At 39.3% G+C, this 24,642-nt stretch overlaps 1 protein-coding gene across 1 annotated transcript in view; it reads left to right on the top strand.

The window, feature by feature from the left end:
• Positions 1–24,642, top strand: part of LOC150108079 (dynein axonemal heavy chain 3-like) — a 1,881,116-nt gene that overhangs the window by 1,004,770 nt on the left and 851,704 nt on the right. The window lies entirely within an intron of this gene.

Raw genomic sequence — 24,642 nt, forward strand, 5'->3', positions numbered from 1 at the left:
CAGATCCAGAGGTGATACTAAGGTTGAAGTAATGCAAAAGTCATTTTTTCAGATACACATTGCCAAAACGTTTCACACCTTATTAGATAAGAGAAAGTTGTTGGAAGTTTTTTCACATGGTTATACTATAAATTAAATGCTCAGATCCAAATAGAATGTAACAACTTCCTGTTGAGATTATTATTATTATTATCATTCAGGCCTCCATGGAGTCAAAAGACTCTTTGTGGGAGGTCCTTCCTAAGAACATAAAGTCTGTCAAGACTCATCGAGGGGAGGTCCCCCCCCTAAGAAACACAAAGTCTATCATACCACTCCTTAAACTCATTGACCGTTCTCGCTCTCACCACTCCATCAGGCAATGCATTAAACGGTTCAACCACCCTCCATGCAAAGAAACCACTCCTCACCCTCTTGCTCACATTTTCCTTTCGTAACTTCCAAGGATGGCTTCTTGTCATCACTCCCTCCTGCTGTTCAACCAAGCGAAAGAACTCCCCAGTGTCAACCTTGTAACCACCTCTCAACAGTTTAAAAGTCTCAATCATATCACCTCTCCTTCTTCTATCCACCAAACTCTGCAGTCCACATTCGCTCAGCCGATCCTCATGACTATCGTTGTACAGTCCCGAAACCATCTTTGTTATCTGCCTTTGTACCCTTCCCACAGTTAATTTATCCCCTTCAAATCCTGGAGACCAAATCTGAGAACAATAGTCCAAGTGTGGTCTGATCAGGGTCTTATACAATGGAATGATAACTGTTTTATCTCTACAGGTCAGTGTCCTTCTCATAATTGCAGCAATCCTCTGTGTTACCTTCACCACCTTTGCAATATGTTCTCTAAATTTCAGGTTTTTATCAATCATCAACCCCAGATCTCTTGTCTCCCATACTTCTTCCAGTATAACTCCTCCCATAGAGTATGCAGCATCCCATCGATGTTTCCCAAACCTCAAGACCTTACATTTTGCTGCATTAAACGGATATCCCCATTCATTTACCCATCTATCTAGCTTATTCAAATCCTCTTGCAGGGCTACCACATCTGGACTATTACTAATAATCCTTCCCAGCTTCGCATCATCTGCAAACAACTGAATATCCCCTTGCAATCCACTGGCAATGTCATTGATATAAAGGTTAAACAACATTGATCCTAGTACTGAGCCCTGTGGGACCCCCCACTTCTAACCCTCTGCCTCCTTGAAACTGCTCCACCATACACAACTCTCCGATACCGATCAGACAGCCAATCCTGAATCCAGTTGACCAATCTGACATCCAGACCCATGTGCTGCAACTTAAATATCAGCTTATCATGTGGCACCCTGTTGAATGCCTTCGCTAAGTCTAAGAAAATTGCAGTATATGCCTTTCCCTCATCTAATGTTCTTGTAACTTTATTATAAAAGGCTAGCATATTGCTAAAACAAGAGCACCCGTTCACAAATCCATGTTGACTCTCACAGATAACATTACCCTCATCTGCCCAATGCTGTACACGGTCCCTCACTACTTTCTCCAAGATCTTAACAACTTCTGATGACACACAAACTGGCCTATAATTAGACACTTCCAGTCTGTTACCACCCTTATGAAATGGTACTATCTTGCCTTCCTTCCATTCCCTGGGCACCTTTCCCACAGCCAGACTTTCATTGAAAAGCCAGGTTAAAGGCAGGCACTGTCAGTTCCATAGCACATTCTCCCAAAACTCGTGGTGAAATACCATCCAGTCCCAAAGCTTTACTGATATCCAGGGTACTCAGTATCTGAAACACACTCTCCTCCTGTACCTCTAAACCTTGAACCTGCCATATCCCTCTAGCATTAAAACTGACTCCTCTAGGATGAAATATTCCAATAAGGTGTTCATTGAACAATTCCACTATGTCCTCTGCATCAGTCACTCTATTCCCATTTTTATCCCACAATATCATTCTTCACCGTCATTTCTCCTCCTACTGGCCACATAGCTAAAAAATTCCCTAGGATTGTCTTTGGATCTTAGGGCCAATTTCCTCTCATATTCCAGTTTCTCTTTCCTTACCACACTAGTCACTCTTCTGGCCTGCGTCTTATGTTCTTCATGCATCTTTCTTCACCTGTCTCCTTATATCTCTTCCATAGCCTCTTTTTCGCATGCAATTCTTGTTTAATATTGTTTGTCATCCACTTTACTCCAAATTGTGTCCTCTTCCTCACTCGTGGTATACAACTTACTATTGCTGCTAACAAATGTTCTTTCACAATTTCCCATGCACTAATGATATCCCGGCCTTCCAATTCCTCCCTCCATGAAACTTCCCAAAGTTGACGAGAAGAGAGGTTACTTTAAAACACATCAGACTGCAACACTATCAAAGGTGCATTATATGTATAGTTTCACAAAGTTCTCTATAAGGGTAAGATATCTAGTGCTGTAGAAACACTCGAGGCTCTCTCGACAATATGTCTTCTCAGTTATGGAATCTACTCTCAGATGTATGCTTCTGTTGGATTCCAAGCCACACTGGGATTAAGGGAAAAGAAGCTGCAGATACTGACTATCTCCCGTGCATTGCTGATATCTTTATCCTTTACATTCTTTTGCCATTCACCTTCTCAAAGTTGAATTCAACTTTGCAATTGTCATAATCACCTGCTTTGTAATTACACTCACCTCCTCGACAACTGAATATTTCACATGAAGGGCAATCTCCCAGATCAAGGAAGCATGATCACTGTTACCAACTTTTCGTTTTTTTTTGGGGGGGGGGGGGGTAAAGTACCTATCTTGGTTATTATTATTATTATTACCCCAAGACCTCATGGAGTCAAAGACTCATATGGGAGGTCCTTTTATCACACACACACATCTCATCATACCGAGCCTTAAACACACTCAAACTCCTTGCAGACACCACACTCTCAGGCAAGGCATTCCAATCATTCACAATTCTGCACGAAAAAAACCTGCCTCTCACTCCCCTACTCACACCCTCTTTATACAGTTTCCAGGGATGACCTCTGGTTCTCCCCTGATCTCCCACTATTCTGTAGAACTTCTTCACCATTGATCTTATAACAACCCCTTAACAACTTGTAGGTCTCTATTATATCTCCCCTCTTCCTCCTCTCCGCCAGATTCTGCAAATTACATCTTCTCCATTTTTCCTCATACTCAACATTCCAGAGGTCAGAAACTACCTTAGTCAGTCTCCTTTGGACCCTTTCCAACATCTCTTCATCCTTCTGAAAACCAGGTGACCAAATCTTGGCACAATAGTCCATGTGTGGCCTAATCAAAGCCTTATACAACGGAACAAGAGTCTCCCTACTTCTACACGTCAGTGTCCTCTGCACATTCCCAGAAGCCTTTGTGTTGTCTTCACAATTTTGGCAATGTGTCCCCTAAATTTTAGATCCTTATCCACTATCACCCTGAGATCTCTTATTTCCTCTATCTCCAACAATATATTCTCACCAAGCATAAATTCTACATCCCATCTTTGTTTTCCAAATTTTAAAACCCTACATTTTGCAACATTGAACTCACATCCCCATTTCCTTGTCCAATCGCTCAATTTATTCAAGTCTTCTTGCAAAGCCACAACATCTTCACTACTCTTTATGGTTCGTTCCAACTTTGCATCATCTGCATACAACTGAATATCTCCATCCAAATCTTCACCAATATCATTAATATAAAGTTAAATAGTAATGGCCCTAAAACAGATCCCTGAGGCACTCCACTAGTGACTTTCCTTTTCCTGGATATTGCAACCCCCATACACAACTTGTTGATACCTATCAGATAGCCAGTCTCCGATCCAATGCACTAATCTAATATCCAACCCCATCTGCTCTAGTTTGACTGTCAACTTATCATGAGGTACTCTATCAAAATAGCCAAGTCTTTTGATAATATCACTAGATCGAACCTGTCTAGCGATGCTCTCAGGGATAAGTACTTGCTATCTCAAATAATTATCTCCTGAGTAGTTATATAAATTCCATTTATACAACTGTATCTGATGCATGCTATTTGCATTCTCCCCCAGCTTATAGCAACAGCTAACCGTATATTTCACCTTTTCAACTTGTATCTCACACCAGATAGCTGCAAGTACATTGCCCTCTGCATTCCTTTTCTTCCTGTGGAACTCCTTCTCATTTTGCTTCAGTTATTTTGATGTCTTTAACAAAACCACTCTCCCATTTTTTCCCTCTGTACCTTCTGAAAATATTACATGTATTGTATTCTGTCCCTACAACTATGCCATTTTCAGTCAACCATGTCTCACTAACGTCTATAACCTTTGGCCAAGTTGAACTGACTAATACCAAAAACCCATTCCCCTTATTCTGGATTCTTCTTGCATTAGTATACATTGCTTGCAGTGTTCTCTTTTGACTTACACCTTTTACTCAATTTTTGAACCTTTGCATTATTTTGAACCATTCAGCATTATCCAATCATTTGTCTACTTATTTGCATTAAGGATGCAACACACACACACACTTGAGCTCTCTTTCCTTCAAATCTCTAGTTTTCCTGAGTCTGCTCTTCTGAACTTCACCAAACAAAACTTTCTCATCTGTAGATCTGTTCAAGTACAAACCATATAAGCCTTATAAGTCAATTCATCTCAAACTCATTTCACACATCCACATACTCCACACTGTTTCTCCTACACAACTTACACAATAAGTCATTCTCAATCATGGTACTTCTTAACTTGCTTCTATGATACCATAGCAGCAGATGCACAGTCCTTACTCTCTCTCTCTTTCTCTCTCTCTCTCTCTCTCTCTCTCTCTCTCACGCTCTTCTCATTATCTTGTCCAGCATCTGTTTTATATTCTTGTGCATACCATCATACTTGTCATCTGCTAGATCATTTGTTCTTTGGGAGTATAATCAAATCTTTCATTTAATCTCTCTCTCTTCACCCAACATCATCACTAACATCTTGGATCTTTGGTCAACGGAAACTTGATTTCATCACACTCTCCATGAGCACTCCTCTTATCATGGAATCTCTATACAAAACTCTCTCCTTATAATTTCTCTTCCATACTTTGATTTCTCCTATTTCGTACCTCACTTTTCTTACATTACACTGCTATGCTACTAGCCAGGTGTTTCTCCAACCATTCTGTTTCACATTTTATTCTGTACAGGACTCCAAGTAAAGGTTCTTTCTTGTTCATTATTAACTAATTTCTGTCTTACTCCATATGAGTTTATTCATTTAACTGCTTGTCATATCAACTTTACTTATTTTATGTTGTCTATTTCCATATTTATTTTCCATCTTCACTAAAATGTGTTGTCTAGAGGGTTGAAATGTTTTACTTGTACTATAGATTCTCCATTCAGGATGCAGTGATGATTCGATTCCTACCTATTTTCATTGCCTTTGTCTTTCATATCAAGATCGTTGCAACAGTTATTCAATTTAGCCAAGAAATTCTGAAGTCTTCAGACTCCATGGAGGTGTGGAAGTAATTTATTTGGAAGTATAATATCATCTGTATAAAGTAAGCACTGAGTTGAATATTTACAATTTTGATATCAGGCATAATGCTGTTTTCTTTAATAATGTAATCCATACAGACAGAAAGATTTTAAATTTCAAATCATATTCCAGAGTGTCTTTTAATTTGTTATGTTGATATACAAGTCAAATATAGACTATGGATTGCTCAGTATAATATCCCATTTGCAACAGATAATTGTAGCATTTTAAACATCTTTACTCTTGGCATCTTGTCATATTATTATAATTACATCCTCCATTGAGTTGACAGACTCATCCTGGAACGTTCATTCAACTAACAACATATCTTTCATACAAATCTTGAAATCCTTAGCACTCCTTATATTAACAACATATTCTGGTAATGCATTCCATTCACTAACAATTCTCCATTTAAAAAATCTGCTCCTCACACCCTGCCTCACCACACTCTTGCATAATTTCCAGGGGGATGACCTCTGATTTTTCCCTTCTCACCTTATACTCCTTTTATGATCCTCCCCCTCTGGATTAATCTGATAAAATCCTCTCACTAACTTAAACATCTCTCTCATATCACCTCTTTTTCTGCAATTTACCAAACTGCAATCCACATTTCTTCAACATTTCTCCATAGCCAGAATTCCAAAGTCCTAATATTGTCTTAGTTTCTTGCCTCTGGACACTCTTCAATGTTTCTACATCACATTAAAAACCAGGTGACTGAATCTGAGCACAATGGTCCAAGTGTTGTCTGACCATTTTATTGTACACAATTGTACAATGGTTGTACAGTGGCACAACCACTTCCTTATCCCTACATGTTAGAGCACTTCTTATCATAGCAGCACTCTGATGTGCAGTCTTGCAACATTTGCAATATGATGTCTAAACTTCAGTCTACTGTCAACCATCATTGCCAAATCTCGAATCTCATATACTTCTTGGAGTACAGCATTATCAATATAGTGCATAGCCTTATATTTCTGCACTCTGGAGTGCAACACCTTCCACTTATTAATATTAAAACTACAACTCCACTCCTTTGTCCAAGTCAAAAGTTTATTGAAATTTTATTGAAAGAAATTAACATCGCAACGCTACTTGTAATTCTCCCCAACTTTCAACATCTTCAGCAAACAACTGAGGATCCCCAGTCAGTCCACATGAAATATCATTTACAAACAAGTTAAACAGCAAGGAGCCCAGGAACAAAACCCTAGAGCATGCCACTGGTTATCTTCTTTTTTTTTGAGACTCTGCTTCATCATATACAACCTGTTGGTATCATTCATAGAGCCAATCTGTGATCCGTCTAACCAATATTATTATTATTATTCCTGACACCTCCAAGGAGTCTGAAGACTCATCGCGGGAGGACACCTACAACTGTTTCAACCACTACACTGAACATCACTATGAATCATCTCCATCAACGCCATCTACCTCCACCACCACAACCACAACTAGTATTTTTTGTCTGTAAATTGCGTGTGTTCTGAAGGGCCGATTTGTTTGTATGCGGGATGAAAAACCCGAGTTTCCAGGAGAAAAAGCCCTGCTACCTCCGTATGAGATCGGCTAACTCACTTTCGATTGAAATCGTCCAGATAAGATTCCTCCCATCGCGATGAGAATTGAACTTAGGCCTATTACAATCGAAGGGCGCAATGTACCATCGTTCTTCCAATTGCGCTACGGAGGCTAATATACTATCTGTTCCATTCCTCTTCAGTTTGAACACCAATTAGTAATTAGTAATCTACCAAATGATTTTGAAAAGTCCAATAATATCACTGTATATGATTCGCCCTTATCTGACACACTCATTACCTTATCATAAAATGCAAGTAAATTGCTAAAACAAGACCTATCCTGATTGACTATCATAAAGAATGCCATATCCATTTATCCAATCCTGCATTCTATTCATAATCAGTCAATATTGAATCAGTCTTTTTAATCTCTCCAACACCTTGACTACAACTGCAGTTATACACTGGTCTGTAATTGGAAACTTCTGTCCTAGAACCATGCTTATGAAGTGGCACTATTTTGCCTTCTTTCCACTCCTTAGGAACCCTATCCACTGGAAGACTTACATTAAACAACAGGTCAAGGGCATAGCTAATTGTTGCGCACATTCCTTAAGAATATGTGGTGATATGTCGTTCATTCCCACAGCCTTATTAAAATCTAGCCCAATCAACACCAGATACATCTCTGATTCTTTCTCTTCCAATTCTCCTAATCCTTACCTTCCTTCTATATATTGCATGGCATTATTTACACCAGTATCATATACACTGAGGAGTGGGATACATAGTAGAATTCTTGAATTTTGCAAAGGCTTTTGATAGATTACTATATGATAAATTGATAGTCAAACTAGAGTAGATTAGATTAGACTGGCTGTCTGATAGGTATCAGAAAATTGAGAATGGGGGAGCAATATCCCGGAAGAGGAGAGTTACTAGTGGTGTGCCTCAAGGGTCTGTTTTAGAGACATTGATGTTTAACCTCTATGTTAATGATACTACCAAAGATTTGGATGAAGATATTCAGTTGTTTTGTAGAGTTAGGACGAACTATGAAGGGTAGAGAAGATGTCTTTTAGACATTCTATCAGCATTAACATTCTCTATTCTAGTTGCTATACTTTCTTCGGTGTGACAACTCCCATTTCCTTGATTCGGACTCAGCTTTCCATTCATACCTGTGCCTTCCACACTTTTAAGCATTCCCCCCTTCCCCCATGCTTCTGCAACTACATCTTCAACCATATATCTATCTTCCTTCTGTCGTACAATTATTATTATACCATGCACCAACTTATCATACTTATCTTGAATTCATTCACACTGCTTGCACTCACAACATCCAGTGGCAATCTATTTCATTAATGCACCACCCTAGGAGAGAAAAATCTAGCCCTCACCCCTTCTTAGTTACATTCATTCTCAGCTTCCAAGGATGCCCACATATCCTTTCTCCATCAACCCATCAATTGAAATCCTGTATGACCCTTTTAGAAGAAGTCTCTTTCTCCTGTGTGCTAGTGTCTGCATTCTACAAATTCTCAACCTGTCTTCATAATCAGTATTCCACAACTCTGATATCATTTTTAACACTCTCATTTGCACTCTTTCCAATATATCAGAATCACAATGGAAACTAGGAAGCCAGACCTGCACACAATAGTCTAAGTGAGGTCTTATCAAGGCCTTGTAAAGAGGCAAAATGACATCCTTATCTGTACATGTGAACATTCGTTTCAGCATTGCAATTTTTGCTGCATAGCCCCTGAACTTCAATTTCCTATCCACTAACACTCCAAGATCCCTAGCCTCATCAGTTTCTTCAAGCATAATCCCACCAATATAATACGACATTGGATATCTAATCACACCAAAGTGAATGACTTTACATTTACTAACATTGAACTGACATCCATTTTCCAGTGCCCACAATTCCAGCCTATTCAAATCATTCTGCAAGTACTGCATATCAGCAGCATTCCTGATTACCCTACCTATTGTTGCATAATTAGCAAATAAAAATGAATAATGATTTATCTGAAGAACTAGCAAAAAGAAAGAAAGCTGCATGGCTATCATTCAACAGACTAAACGAAACACTTACTGATCCAAATTTTGACATCTCTGCGAAGGCAAAACTATTTAATAGTAACATACTTCCATCACTCACATATGGATCAGAAACATGGAACACAACAAGAAAACAAGAAGAAACTCTCAGAATAACTCAGCGTGCAATAGAACACAGGGTTTGTAACATCAGCAAAATGGAACATGTTAGAAACATGGAACTTAGAAAGAGATCAGGCATAAAAAGATGTGGTAACTGCAGTATATGAAAGCAAGATGAGATGGGCAAGTCACATCGCCAGACTCGGGGATAACAGATGGACATATGGAATACTCATCTGGCAACCAAGAATAAAGAGAAAAACAGGAAGACCACCTACAAGATGGGAAGATCCACTAGTGAAATCTATGAGTATAGCATGGAAGAGAGAGAGGCTCAAGATCGAGATTGTTGGAGACATCTTTGTGACCTGCACTCATGGAGAAATCCTGAGTGAAACACAGGTTCATCAAGGTAATCAAGCTGGATGTCACTTGTCAAATTCTTCCCAATATCATTAATGTACAGATTGAATAACAGAGGATCAAGCACTGATCCTTGTGGTACACCACCAGTTACCTTAAATCTTGCAGACTCACATCCACCTAGATCACTTTTTGATATCTGTCAGTCAGCCATCCTCTTATTCATGCTAATATTCTATAATCCAAACCCATATTCTCCAATTTATGCAACAGTCTACCATGCTGTATTCTGACAAAAACCTTACAAAATCCAAAAGTGTCATGGTGTATCCATTTCTCTTGTCTAGTTCGATGGTAACATTATTAAAGAATGTGAGCAAGTGTTGCTAAAACATGACCTTTCCTTAGTAAACCATGTTGTTCATTGCACAGTAGAAATTCACTAGCAACCCATTTCAGAATGCAACACTAACCAATTTTTTCAAAATCTTCACCACCACTGCTGAGATATTGATTGATCGATATCTGTAAACATCAATCTTTGCACCACCCTTGTGCAATGGGATGATGATACATTCTTTCCATTCCTGTGGAATTTTTCCTGTTCTGAGACTCAAATTATATAGCCTGGTCAAAGGAATAACCTTTGACCAGCTGAATGCTCTTTTTGCATCCTTGCTGATATCCCATGAGTTCCTATTGCAGAATTCTTATTCAATTTGTGCATCAGTTCTGGTGCATCCTCCTCATTCACATGAGTTTCCGAATATGGTGAAGAGATAGTGGAGAGTTCAATGTTGCATATACCAGATTGATAGCTTTTAGCAAAATGGCTGCTAATTAGTTGAGCAATCACTTCTACTTCAGTCACCTGCATACCATCTGTATTTAGAAGAGTTATTCTTTCATATTCATTCTTTCTTTTATTTGCAGCATATCAATAGAATTCTTGTAGTTATCTTCAGCACGCAGAACCAGTTTTTTTCATACGTTGACTTTGCTTTCTATACTACAGTTCTGACTATTCTAGCCTGCTGCTTATAATTTTCATAATGGACATCATTCTTATTTACACAGTATTGCTTCTACATTATCCTTTTCATACAAATCTCTTGATTAATAAGATTACACATCCGTTTGACTGCTACCCTGTTTATTCTTCAAACTCTTGATACACATTCTGATATTACATTATTTAAGTAATGTTTAATTGCTCCCCATGCATTCTCGATATTCTTCCCATCCAGCAACCAATCCCATTCCATTGATCTACTGATATATATATATATATATATATAGTATACTGAGTTCAATATACCCAGTATACCGAGTATATGGAACTTAGTATACTCCTCAGTTGGTCATAATCCCCTGCTTTGTAGTTCAGTATGTAACCTTTGCTGAATGGATTATTCATAAACTTAGCTACTTCCTAAATGAGTACTGCATGATCATCATCACCAAACAGAGGCAGAATAGTTACATCTTTAACTGAAACACCCTCTGACACTATAATCAAATTTGACACCCTTCAACCTCGAGTTTCTTCTGTGACATGCTGCTTGAGGAAGTTGTCTCACAGTTGCTCTTTAAATTCAGTTCCATTCTTCTAATGAGATTTGACTGCTACCCTATCAATATTTGGATAATTAAAGTAATAGAGTAATATGATTACTCCATTGCTCTTTTCATGCCTATATCTCTATTTCATGATGCATTTCGTGGCAGTTTGCGGCATGTATTCGTCTCGGGAATTGGATATCTGGCTTGTGACAGAGGATGGGGTGTGTGTGTTCATAAAGTGCAGGCAGTGGGAGGAAATAAATGCAGCAGATATCTCAATAATTGACCTTGTTGCTCCAGGAACAGGAAATGAATACAGGAAGACGAGTAGTGTGATAGGAGAGAATGAAGAAAAAAATGTGAATGAGAAAATAATAGTTGATATTGTAGAAGGCGTAAGTGACTGTGAAAGTTTAGATGGTGTTTTGTTTGGGATAGTGAATTTCGATTTAGAGTGACTGACCTGCAGAGGGAGTTAGAGGAGCTGAAAGAGGAGGTGGAATGTCTTGGGAGAAGTATGATAAGCATGAAAGATGAGATTAGAAGAATGGAAGAGATAAATGCAAGGCAAATCAGAGTAGGGAAGAGAGAGAGAGAGTTTTGGGAATAATAGGAGAGGAGAGAAATTTGTGAATGATAAAAGAGGAGAGAGTGGAATTGGATATGGAAATGGAAATGGAGAGAATGGAAACAGGAGCGAGAGGTATGGAAGTGCTAGAAGAGGAGAGAATGGAACAGTAGGAGAGACGGAATGAGAGAGAGGTATGGGAATGCTAGAAGAGGAGAGAATGGAAAGAGTAGGAGAGACGAAATGAGAGAAAGGTATGGGAATGCTAGAAGAGGAGAGAATGGAAACAGTAGGAGAGACGAAATGAGAGAAAGGCAGGGGGAGTGCTAAAGGAGGAGAGAATGGAAACAGTAGGAGAGACGGAATGAGAGAGAGAGAGTTATGGGAGTGCTAGAAAAGGAGAAAATGGAAACAGTAGGAGAGAGGGAATGAGAAAGAGGTATTGAAATGCTAGAAGAGGAGAGAATGGAAACAGTAGGAGAGATGGAATGAGAGAGAGGTATGGGAATGCTAAAGGAGGAGAGAATGGAAACAGTAGGAGAGACGGAATGAGAGAGAGGTATGGGAATGCTAGAAGAGGAGAGAATGGAAACAGTAGGAGAGACGAAATGAGAGAAAGGCAGGGGGAGTGCTAAAGGAGGAGAGAATGGAAACAGTAGGAGAGACGGAATGAGAGAGAGAGAGTTATGGGAGTGCGAGAAAAGGAGAAAATGGAAACAGTAGGAGAGAGGGAATGAGAAAGAGGTATTGAAATGCTAGAAGAGGAGAGAATGGAAACAGTAGGAGAGAATGGAAACAGTAGGAGAGATGGAATGAGAGAGAGGTATGGGAATGCTAGAAGAGGAGAGAATGAAAAACAGTAGGCGAGACAGAATGAGAGAAAGGCATGGGAGTGCTAGAGGAGGAGAGAATGGAAACAGTAGGAGAGATGGAATGAGAGAGAGGTATGGCAGTGCTAGAAGAGGAGAAAATGGAAACAGTAGGAGAGAGGAAATGAGAGAGAGAGATATGTGAATGAAAGAAGAAGAAAAAATGGAAACAATAGGAGAGAAGGAATGGTGAGAGGTATAATGTATGGGGACTTAATGATCCGTGGTGTTCAAGATAGGATGCGTGAGGAGTGTTTGCCAGGAAGAACAATAGAAAGAGTGGCTTTGGCAGTTAAGAGAGGTGAAAGGATAGATGAGATGATTGTGATGGTGGGAACAAATGACTTGAGTGGTGGTGTAAATAGGATAACGAGAAATATGAGATTCTTGCTTGAGATGGTACAAAAGAAGACACAGAGAGGAAAGATAGTGTGTGTGTGTGTGTGTTGCCTAGGTATGATAATGACGAACTGAGCAGAAGAGCAGTAATAATGAATGACATAATAGCTAGAATGTGTGACAAGAGAGGACTGGCATGTATGGATGCTTGGAGTGCGTTTGAGGACAGAGAGGAATTGTATGCAAGAGACCACTTACATTTGAATGACGTAGGCATCTGGAGAGATTGCTGTTCTGAACAAGTCAGTGTGTCCCAGGGAGGATGGTAGCAGGGGTGGCCTCTTGTGGGAATGGGTACTTGGGAGAAGGGGAGACAACATCAGGTAACACTGAGCCCAGTGGAGTCTAGAGGGGATAATGCTGGGTATAGAAACATCGGCATTTATATGATATATACTAATGCCAGGAGTATCCAGAATAAGGGAGAGGAATTGGTGGCGCAGATAGCATCAGCCTGGCCAAAAATTATTGGGATCACTGAGACGTGGTTGACAGAAGAGGATATAATAACAGGAATAGAAGTCGCTGGGTACAGCATTTTTCGGCAGGATAGGAAGGGAAAGCGTGGTGGTGGAGTACTGCTTATGATAACTGACGACCTATGTCCTCTAAGAGTGGAGACTTTGGAAGGCAGTGACACTAATGATTTTGAAAGCATATGGTGTGATGTAGAGGTGGGCAAGACAGGATATTTAGTGGGGTGTTGCTACAGACCCAGGAGTACAGAGGGTGGGGACCAGGAAATGTTTAGACAGTTGAGTTTGGCAAGTGCAAGAAGAATGATTGTTATGGGAGATTTTAACTACAGTAGTATAAACTGGGGGAGAGGAAGATGCATGTAGCAATAAGGGAATGGAATTTCTAGAATTCTTGAGGGACAAATGTCTTAAGCAACATGTAATAGAGGGAACAAGAGGTCCAAGAGTTTTGGATTTGGTTATAGCATCAGAAGAGTTGATAATATCTGAGATAACATCTCTCCCACTAGTTGGAGAGAGTGACCATATGGTTTTGATTTGGAAAATGAATAGACATGCAGAAGTATCAAAGAGACGGGAACGTATGTGGAATTATAAGGCAGGTGATTATAATAGTCTTAGACTTGGGAAAGTTTCATGGAGGGAGGAATTGGAAGGCCGGGTTATCATTAGTACATGGGAAATTATGAAAGAATATTTGTTAGCAGCAATGGTAAGTTGTATACTGAGTGAACAAGAGGACACAATTTGGAGTAAAGTGGGTGACAAACGATATTAAACAGGAATTGCATGTGAAAATGAGGCTGTGGAAGAGATATAAGGAGACAGGAGAAGAGAAGATGTGTGAAGAGTATAAGACACAGGCCAGAAGAGTGACTAGTATGGTAAAGAAGATGAAACTGGAATATGAGAGGAGATTAGTCCTAAGATCCAAAGATGATCCTAGGGAATTTTTTAGATATGTGGCCAGTAGGAGGAGAAATGACCATGGAGGAATGGTATTGAGGGATAAAAATGGGAATAGAGTGACTGATGCAGCAGACATAGTAGAATTGTTCAATGAACACTTTATTAGAGCATTTCATCCTGGAGGAGTCAGTTTTAATGCTAGAGGGATAGGGCAGGTTCAAGGTTTAGAGGTGCAGCAGGAGAGTGTGTTTCAAATACTGAGTACTCTGGATGTCATTAAAGCTGTGGGACTGGATGGTATTTCACCACACATTTTGAGAGAATGTGCTAAGGAACTGACAGTGCCTTTGACCTGGCTTTTAAATGAAAGTCTGGCTGTTGGAAAGGTGCCCATGGATTGGAAGGAAGGTAAGATAGTGGCATTGCATAAGGGCGGTAGCAGACTGGAAGTGTCTAATTATAGACCAGTTTGTGTGTCATCAGTAGTTAGTTAGATCTTGTAGAAAGTAGTGAAGGACCGTATACAGCATTGGGCAGATGAAGGTAATGTTATCTGTGAGAGTCAACATGGATTTGTGAAGGCACGCTCTTGTTTTAGCAATATGCTAGCCTATTATGATAAAGTTACAAGAGCATTAGATGAAGGAAAGGTATATACTGCCATTTTCTTAGACTTAGCGAAGGCATTTGACAGGATGCCACATGATAAGCTGATATTTAAGTTGCAGCACATCGGTCAGAATGTCAGATTGGTCAACTGGATTCGGAATTGGCTGTCTGATAGATATCAGAGAGTTGTGTATGGTGGAGCAATATCAAAGAGCCAAAGGTTACAAGTGGGGTTCCACAGTGCTCAGTACTGGGACCTATATTGTTTAACCTTTATATCAGTGACATTGTCTGTGGATTGCAAGGGGATATTCAGTTGTTTGCAGATGATGAGAAGCTGGGAAGGATTATTAGTAATAGTGTAGATGCAGTAGCCCTGCAAGAGGATTTGAATAAGCTAGATAGATGGGCAAAAGAATGGGGGTATTGGTTTAATGCAGCAAAATGTAAGGTCTTGAGGTTTGGGAAACATCGCTGGAACACTACCTACTCTATGGGAGGAGTTATACTGGAAGTAGGGGGAGACAAGAGATCTGGGGTTGATGATTGATAGAATCCTGAAATTTAGGGGACATATTGCAAAGGTGGCGAAGGTAACACAGAGGATTGCTGCAATTATGAGAAGGACACTGACCTGTAGAGATAAAACAGTTATCATTCCATTGTATAAGACCCTGATCAGACCACACTTGGACTATTGTTCTCAGATTTGGTCCCCAGGATTTGAAGGGGATAAATTAACTGTGGGAAGGGTACAAAGGCGGATAACAAAGATGGTTTCAGGAATGTACAATGATAGTTATGAGGATCAGCTGAGGGAATGTGGACTGCAGAGTTTGGTGGATAGATGAAGGAGAGGTGGAAAAGCCATCCCTGGAAATTACGAAAGGAAACTGTGAGCAAGATGGTGAGGAGTGGTTTCTTTGCATAGATGGTGGTTGAGCCATGGAATGCATTGCCTGATGGAGTGGTGAGAGCGAGAACGTTCAATGAGTTCAAGGAGTGGTATGATAGACTTTGCGTTTCTTAGCGGTGGAGGACCTCCCCTCGATGAGTCTTGATAGACTTTGTGTTTCTTAGGAAGGACCTCCCATGAAGAGTCTTTTGACTCCATGGAGGACTGAATAATAATCATAATAATAATTCTTCATCACTAGCAATCCTCCACCAGGTCTGTGACAACACACCACTATGTAATTAATCTTGTTAGATTCCACAATGGGTTCAAACTCACTGCCACATGAACATCTGTTACAATTTCACTTGTCAAATTGTAACAGGTTGATGTACTGTACTGTATCCTGTACCCTCAGTATACCAGTTAGTATGTCTGATTCCGATAGCCAGATCTCGCTAATATCTACAATCTAGGCCCCAACATGTTGACCAAGGCAACAAACTCTACCCCTTTGTTTCTGATACTCCTAGCATTTGTGTATAGACATAATATTCTACTTGCATGTCCATGTTTCAATCAACATGACACAGTTGGACAACTTGCACATCTCTATTCTTCTCTAATGCCTTACACATGTAGACATCTTTGCAGTTGTTTGATGGGTCGGAACCAGACGAGCACAAAGTGATAATTATTCTCTCCTCATCAACATTTCCATGTAATTAATCTTGTTAACTGTTGAAAGCCCATTAACACAGTTATATAACATTGTCCCCTCTTACAATCACATTCTCATCATTCCTCCCTTGATAATTTAGTTTCCCTGACCCTCTGATATGTCTCATACCAGTTATTAGTTTTTCTAGACTCCTGATACAAAATGCATTCAGGTGTAGGCCATCCCTCTTATATTTTTAGATTGGAGTTTCCTGTAATAATAATAATAATACTGATAATATTAAAGTAGTACTGTAAACTGGCACCAAAACCTTGCAGAAACAATAGAGCACCAACCAAGAGGAATGCTAGTAAAATTGTTATCAATGTGGCTTGCCTTGAAAACAATCATGCAATTTCTAAAATGAATGAGCATACCGAGCACAAATTAACTTTTGAAATATCTAGAGTAAAGCATATTATTAGAGGGAATTGTAAAAGTAGAAAGTGATCAGAGAAGCATCAGAATGATAAGAAGACTAAGAAGCAGAAGTAGAATCAAAATCATGTATGATTTCACTTGAAGGTAATCATGTAGCTAAAATCAGGTATAAAAAAGAAGGTTATTATGCAGTATAGAGATTTAATCATAAAGCATGCATTGTATGGCTGTGTAACTACTTTCAGATTTCCAAGTGCTAAAATAAAAAATTTAATGAATGTGATTTGCAATCAGAAAAGAAAACGAGATGGTAGTTTTTGTAGAAACAATGATTTGTTGGTGATAGATACAGTATGAGAAGGATATGAAAGGACTGTTGGAAGAAATGAGAGTGAAGAATGAGAAAATGAAAATATTTAACATATTTCCTTGATATGATAACAGAGAATTATAAAGGACTATGATGGGAAACAATTTGATGCATTGGCTATGTAGAGAAAATGGTTGCAAGTATTTGGATGTGTGGGGAGTCATTTTGAGGTCATCCCTCTCATACAAATGGATTTGTATAAGAGAGATAGCCTACACTTGCATTTGTTTGGTAGTAGAAGTCTGGAAAAATTATTAATTACATGAGACCTAACACAGAGATTCTAGTGTTTCCAGAGATGGAAACTAGATTATGATGGGAGGAACAGTGAGAATCTCTGTGGAAGTGCAGCCATGTTATTATTATTACATAACACCTCCAGGGAGTCAAAAAACTCATCGAGGGAGGGTACCTACTCCACAACTCTCCATCTCCACCACTCCACCAATCACAACTAGCATCATCGTCTACACCAACGCCATCTACCACTGACCACTACCACTAGTATTTTCACACACAATCACAAACATTCGTGCCCACGTCGGGATTCGAACCCACGGCCTTTTTGCTGGAGAGCGGATGTGCTAACCACTCTGCCAACCAGGCCGGCAATGTAACTTTTAATGATAGAAATGTACATTATCATGAAAATTATTACAAGAATAGAATGAATTTGTGTTCTGGTTCAAATTTATTAAATTTGAACCAGAACACAAACAAACAGCATGAGCAAGGCATTATTAGATAAGAATAGTAATCTACAAGTTATCCAACTGTGTTATGTAGACTACAGAAGTGGTATGTCAAAAAAAAAAAAAAAAAAAAAGCATGAAGTTAACTTATTATGTCTGTATATGAATGCCAGGCATATCAGAAACAAAGGGGTAGAGTTTGTTGCCTTGCTGAATATTGTGAGCATTAGTGAGACTTGGAAATCTATCAGAAGCAGATATACTAACCCGTGTTAACTATAAAAGGTACAGTATTTTTAGGAAGGATTGACAGAATAGGAGAGGAGGGTGTATACTGCTAATGATATTGAATGATTTAAGTCCTGTTAAGGCAGAGAACTTTGACTGTAATACTAGTATTACTGATTTACTAATTGCTGCTTATACTGCACATTTGTTTTTCCTTACTAAATGAGTTACTCTGTCCTGGCTTGTTCTTTAAACTGTTCATGTAACTGATTATTACCATTATCCATCTTGTACTGTCTCCAAAGTATTTTCTTCCAGATTTCATACTTAAGCCCCTAATTCATCCATTTTACACCTACCTTATTCAGCCTTTTGGCCTTTGGAATACATTTGTGTATTTCTTTGTCAGTTCCCAACCAGCATTTATTTCCTTACCTCTAAACTCCTCATTCCATGCTATAGCTTCAAGCTGTCTTCTCCTGTCCTGTCCTGTCAGGTGTCTTCTCCCTCCAGGAGATTGACTACCATATGTCTCCACCATGTCCTATTTTGCACCTCTCTGCTGCATTCCTCATATGAGAGATAGGTCCAGTCTTCTATAGTTTTCATCCACTCCAGTCTTTGTCTTCCTCTCCTTCTCTTTCCCTCAACAGTTCCTTTGAGAAGTGTCCTTTGTAGGCAGTTATGTCTCAGAATATGTCCAAAATAGCTGACTTTTCTCTTTTTAATTTCTTTCATCAGGCTCCTGTTTATGCCTACCATCTCTAGTACCTCTTGATTTGTCTTTTTGTCTTTCCATGATATCCTCATAATTCTTCGCAGCATCTACATTTCAAAGGCCTCCAGTTTTTCACACTCAGATTGGAGAGTGTCCATGTCTGTACTCCATATAATAATGTGGACCATATGTAGCATTTGGAGATTTTTAGTCTTGTTTTCAGATTTAATTCTGTAGATGTCAGTAGATTTTTCATACTGTTGAAAGTTGACCTTGCAATTTCAATCCTTTTTCTAATTTCATCTTCTGTCCTACCATTCTCTGTGATTAAGTGTCCGAGGTATATTTATGTTTGCATCTATTGTAATTTCTTTCCTTTTATATTGATGCATATTTTTGGTATTTCCTTTTCTCTTGAAATGATCATGATTTTTGTCTTTTTAAGGTTGAAACTGAAGCCATACTGTTCGCTGTGCTTGAGGGTTTCATCTATAAGAGTCTTGAGGTCATATTTGTTTTCAGCTAGAAGAACTGTGTCATCTGCATATCTTAGGTTATTAATATTTCTGCTCCCTACAGTGATTCCTTCGAGGCTACTAATTTTATTAAATATTTCTTCTGTGTACAGGTTAAAGAGAATCGGAGAAAATACACAGCCTTGTCTCACACCTTTCTGAACTGGGAATTCTTCTGAGGTCTCTCTATTTATTATCAAAGATGCATTCTGTTCCCAGTAAAGATTAGTTATTAGCCTAATGTCTTTTCCATCCATGCCTATTTTTGAAAGGATTTCAATTAATTTTTCATGTTGAACATTGTTGAATGCCTTTTTGTAATCTAAGAAGCAGAGGTACACATCTTTTTGTTTTTCTAGATATCTTTCTATGATGGTTCTGACATTGAAAATACCTTCTCTTGTACCTACATTTTCCTTGAAGCCACTTTGTGTATCATTTATTTCTATGTTTATTTTTCTTTTATTTCTTTCAAGAATAACGTATAGGAGGACTTTTGATACTTGACTGATGAGGCTAATTGTCCTGAACTCGTCACATCTTGTAGCTTTTGTTTTTTTTTGGGAATTGGAACGAAAATTGAGTGATTAATATCTTTGGATAGAAATCCAGTCGTATATTTTATTGCATAATTTTGTTAGAAATTTCAGTCCTTCTTCATCGAGAACTCTCAACCATTCTTCTAAGCTTGTCATATCACCAGTCTTATAATTCCACATGCATCCTTTCCTCACAGACATCTGCATATGGCTAGCCACAACCCAGGTGGCTAGCCATATTGTTGGTGATCACTCTCACCAACTGGAGGAAAGTATGAACCCCCCCCCCACACACACACACAATTACATCCTCTGATGATATGATCAGATCTAAAAATCTTGATCCTCACATGCCCTCTTCACATGCTGCCTGAAATAGTTATCTCTCAAGAAATTCATTTTCTTTATTCCCAAATGCTATCTCTTCATTCCAAACTATATCTTCTTATTAAAATCACACATAACAATCACCCTTCCTTTGTTCACTAATCCAAAGTTATTTACATTTCTTCATCACCACCCTCCACATTTCTGGGCCTATAGTGACATCCAAATAAATATGTCTTCCTGTCAACCTCCACATTACATCACACTTCCTCATATTCATTGCCACTTTTTCTCTATTTCACGTGTATCTTATGTGGATATAATTCCCCTTCTATCATCAGTAGCACTCTCCCTCCCTTTTTGTCCTTTCTAGCCTTGCGAAAAATAGAGTATCCTTCCATTTCTATTCCTGTTAGAATATCATCTTCATTCAACCATGTGTCACTTATTCCAATGATTTTGTAGTGAATAAACTCAATCAGTGAAACCATTTCTTCTCCTTTATTTCTGACACAGTAATTCATTTTTAGGTCTAACAGCCCTATCCAAGCCACTTGTTGGTTGTGACTCTCCACCACACCTTTCCTATCACCTTTATCACCACTTACCACAAATATCTTCTCAGTTTCAACTTGCCAATTCACATTGCAATATACTCCATCTTCATACACACATTCACTGACACTTTCATCATCCACTCACCATATGGCATGTCTCCCTCCACCCAGACTCTTCCCATTTCCCTGTTCCTCTTGCATTCCTGTTCTTTCTTCATCTCACACTATTACTTTTTTCACTGCCAAGCACTTCCGTCTCTTCAATACTACTCTCCTGATTTTTCACTTTATCTCTTGTTTCTGATGTCTTGTATGCATCACACTCTGTACTTCCACACACATTGTTTCCATCCAGCAACACTTTCTCCAGTGCACTCACTCCAAAGCCATTCAAATGCAACCCATCATGTCTGTATAATTTCATTCTTACCTCAAGCAGTTGCTATGCATCCACAAACTATACTCCATTCTCTTCACAAAGGTCCACTAGCATACCATTCACGATTTTGGCTCTCTGTCACAACTCATCACTCTCATACCTCAGCAACACACTGACAATCTTTCCCTTTATACTGTTATCTTTCACTCTTCTCAATAGCTTCCTGATATTTGCCCTCACATGCTCCTTATTTTTTTATGTAACTGGGCTTTGTGATATTGATGAAACTGGTAATTTTGAGTTCTGAGGAAAAGGAGCTTAAGTTGAAGCCACCGTAGCGCAATTGGGAGAACAACGGAACATTGTGCTCTTTGATTGGAAAAGACCTGGGTTTGATTCTCGTTGTGATGAGGGGAATCCTTATATGGGCTTTTTCAGTTGAAGGTGAGTTAGCCGATCTCTTATGGTGGTAGTAGGGTTTTTTCTCCTGTAAATTCGGGAGAAAAAACTCCCTTAACCTCGGGTGTTTCATCCCACATAGACAAATCAGCCTTCAGAACACACGCAATTTACAGACAAAAAATACTATTGTTGGTGGTGATGATAGGCGATACATGGCGTTGATGATGGTAGTGCCGTAGTTGGAGAATTAAGTAGTAGTGGACAGGATGAGATGTATTTAGCGAAGTAGAGTGTTCTGCCCTCCCACGATGAGTCCTTGGACTCCCTGGAGGTGTCACGTGGTAATAATAATAATAAAAGTTCCTTGGCCTCTAGAACAAATTAATTCCTTTTTCTTAAGTTCAGAGAACACATTTCACTTGGTTAAAACAGCTGATAGGATGTCTTGTTATTGAAGAACACACTGATAAGCAGAGATAAGGTGCTATATCTTTATAAAACCAGATATTATTAATAATATTATTATTCAAGCCTCAATGGAGTCAAAAGACTCATCGTGGGCAGTCCTTCTTAGGAAACATAAAGTCTATCATACCACTCCTTGAACTCATTGACCGTTCTTGCTCTAACCACTCTATCAGGCAATTCATTCCACCGTTCAACCACCCTCCGCACAAAGAAACCACTCCTCACCCTCTTGCTCACAACTTACTTTCGTAACTTCCAGGGATGACAAGGGGTCATCCCTGGAAGTTACTGAGCCCTGTGGAACCCAAACTTGTAACCTTCTACTTCCTTGATATTGCCCCACCATACACAACTCTCTGATACCTATCAGACAGCTAATCCTGAATTCATTTGACTAACCCAACATTTAAACCTATGTCCTGCAACTTAAATATCAGCTTATTATATGGCACCCTGTGAAACGCCTTTACAAAATCCAAAAAAATGGCAGTATATGCCTTTCCCCTCATCAGCTGCTCTTTTCACTTTATTATAAAAGGCAATCATATTACTAAAGCAAGAGCACCCCTTAACAAATCCATGTTGATTCTCATAGATAACATTACCCTCAACTGCCCAATGCTGTATATAGTACCTCACTAATTTCTCCAAGACCAACTACTGATGACACACAAACTGGCTCATAATTAGACACTTCCACTCTGCTACCGCCCTTGTGCAGCGGCACCATCTTCTTCCTTCCATTCCTTGGTTTCCTTTCCCACAGCCAGACATTTATTGAAGAGCCAGGTCAACAGAGCTGTCAGTTCTTTAGCACATTCTCTCAAAACCCATGGTGAAATACCATCCAGTCCCACAGCTTTACTGACATCCATAGTACTCAGTATTTGGAACACACTCTCCGCTTGCATCTCTAAACCCTGATCCTGCCCTATTCCTCTAGTATTAAAACCTCCTCCAGGATGAAATACTCCAGTAAAGTGCTCATTTAACAACTCCACTATGTCCTTTGCATCAGTCACTCTATTCCCATTTTTATCCAGCAATGTCATTCTTCCACAATCATTTCTCCTCCTACTGGCTACATAGTAAAAAATTCCCTAGGATATTCTTTCAATCTTAGTGACAATCTCTTCTCATATTTCAGTTTTGCCTTCCTCACCATACTAGTCACTTTCCTGGCCTAGATCTTATATTCTTCATGTATCTACCCTCCACCCCCTCTCTTTTTCAACTGCAGTTCCTGTTCTTCACTTATGGAATACAGCTTACTATTGCTGCTAACAAATATTCCTTCACAATTTCCTAAGCACTGATGACATCTCTCCATCTGATTCGAGAGATGTTATCTCACTTATTATCAGCTCTTCTGATGCTATGACCAAATCCGAAACTCTTGAACCTCTTGTTCCCTCCATTACATGTTGCCTAAACCATTTTTCCCTCAATCATTCTAGAAATTCCAATCCCTTATTACTGCATACATTTTCCTCTTCCCTATGCTACTGCTGTAGTTAAAATTGCCCATAACAATCATTCTTCTTGCACTTGCCAAGCTCAATTGCCTAATCGTCTTCTGCTCCCCACCCTTTGTGCCCCTTGGTTTGTAGCGACACCCTACTAAATATCCTGTCTTGGCTACTTCTATCTCACACCATATGCTTTCAAAAACCATTAGTGTCACTGCCTTCCAAAGCCCCCACTCTTAGAGGACATATGTCATCACTTATCATAAGCAGTACTCCACCACCGCATTTTCTTTTCTTATCCTGCCGAAAAATGCTGTACCCTGCTACATCAATTCCTGTTATTATATCATCCTCCATCAACCACGTCTCAGAGGTCCCAATAATCTTTGGCCAGCCTGATGCTATCAGCACCACCAATTTATCTCCTTTATTTCGGATATTGGCATTAGTATAAAGCATAAAAATGTCACTGCTTTTATACCTATCATTATCCCATCTCGACCTCACTGGACTCAGTGTTACCTGATGTCGTTCCACTTTCCCCAAGCACCCATTCCCACAAGAGGCCACCCCTACTACATTCCACCCTGAGACTTCTAGTTTCCCTGCATTGACACTCTGACTCGTTCAGAAAAAAGCAATCTCACCAGATGCCTTCATCCTTCCTCATTCAAATGCAAATGGTCTCTCACATACATTTCTCTTCTGTCCTCAAATGCCCTCCAAGCATTCACATATTCCAATCCTCTTTTCTGACCCATTCTGTCTATTATGCTATTCAGTATTATTGCTCTTCTGCTCAGCTCGTCAGTATCATACCTGGGCAACATACACACAATCTTTCCTCTCTGTGTTTTCTTTTGCACAACAGCAAGCAAGAATCTCAAATCTCTCGCTGCCTGATTTTCATTGCCTCCCAAGTTATTTATACTCGCCATCACAATCATTTCGTCCATCCTTTCACCCCTCTTAATTGCCATAGCCACACTTTCTATCATCCCTTCA

The sequence above is a fragment of the Typopeltis vanoorti genome, chromosome 3 (assembly GCF_054136105.1).
Source record: "Typopeltis vanoorti isolate ZY-2024b chromosome 3, IOZ_Tvanoo_1.0, whole genome shotgun sequence".
Classification (NCBI taxonomy): domain Eukaryota; kingdom Metazoa; phylum Arthropoda; class Arachnida; order Uropygi; family Thelyphonidae; genus Typopeltis; species Typopeltis vanoorti.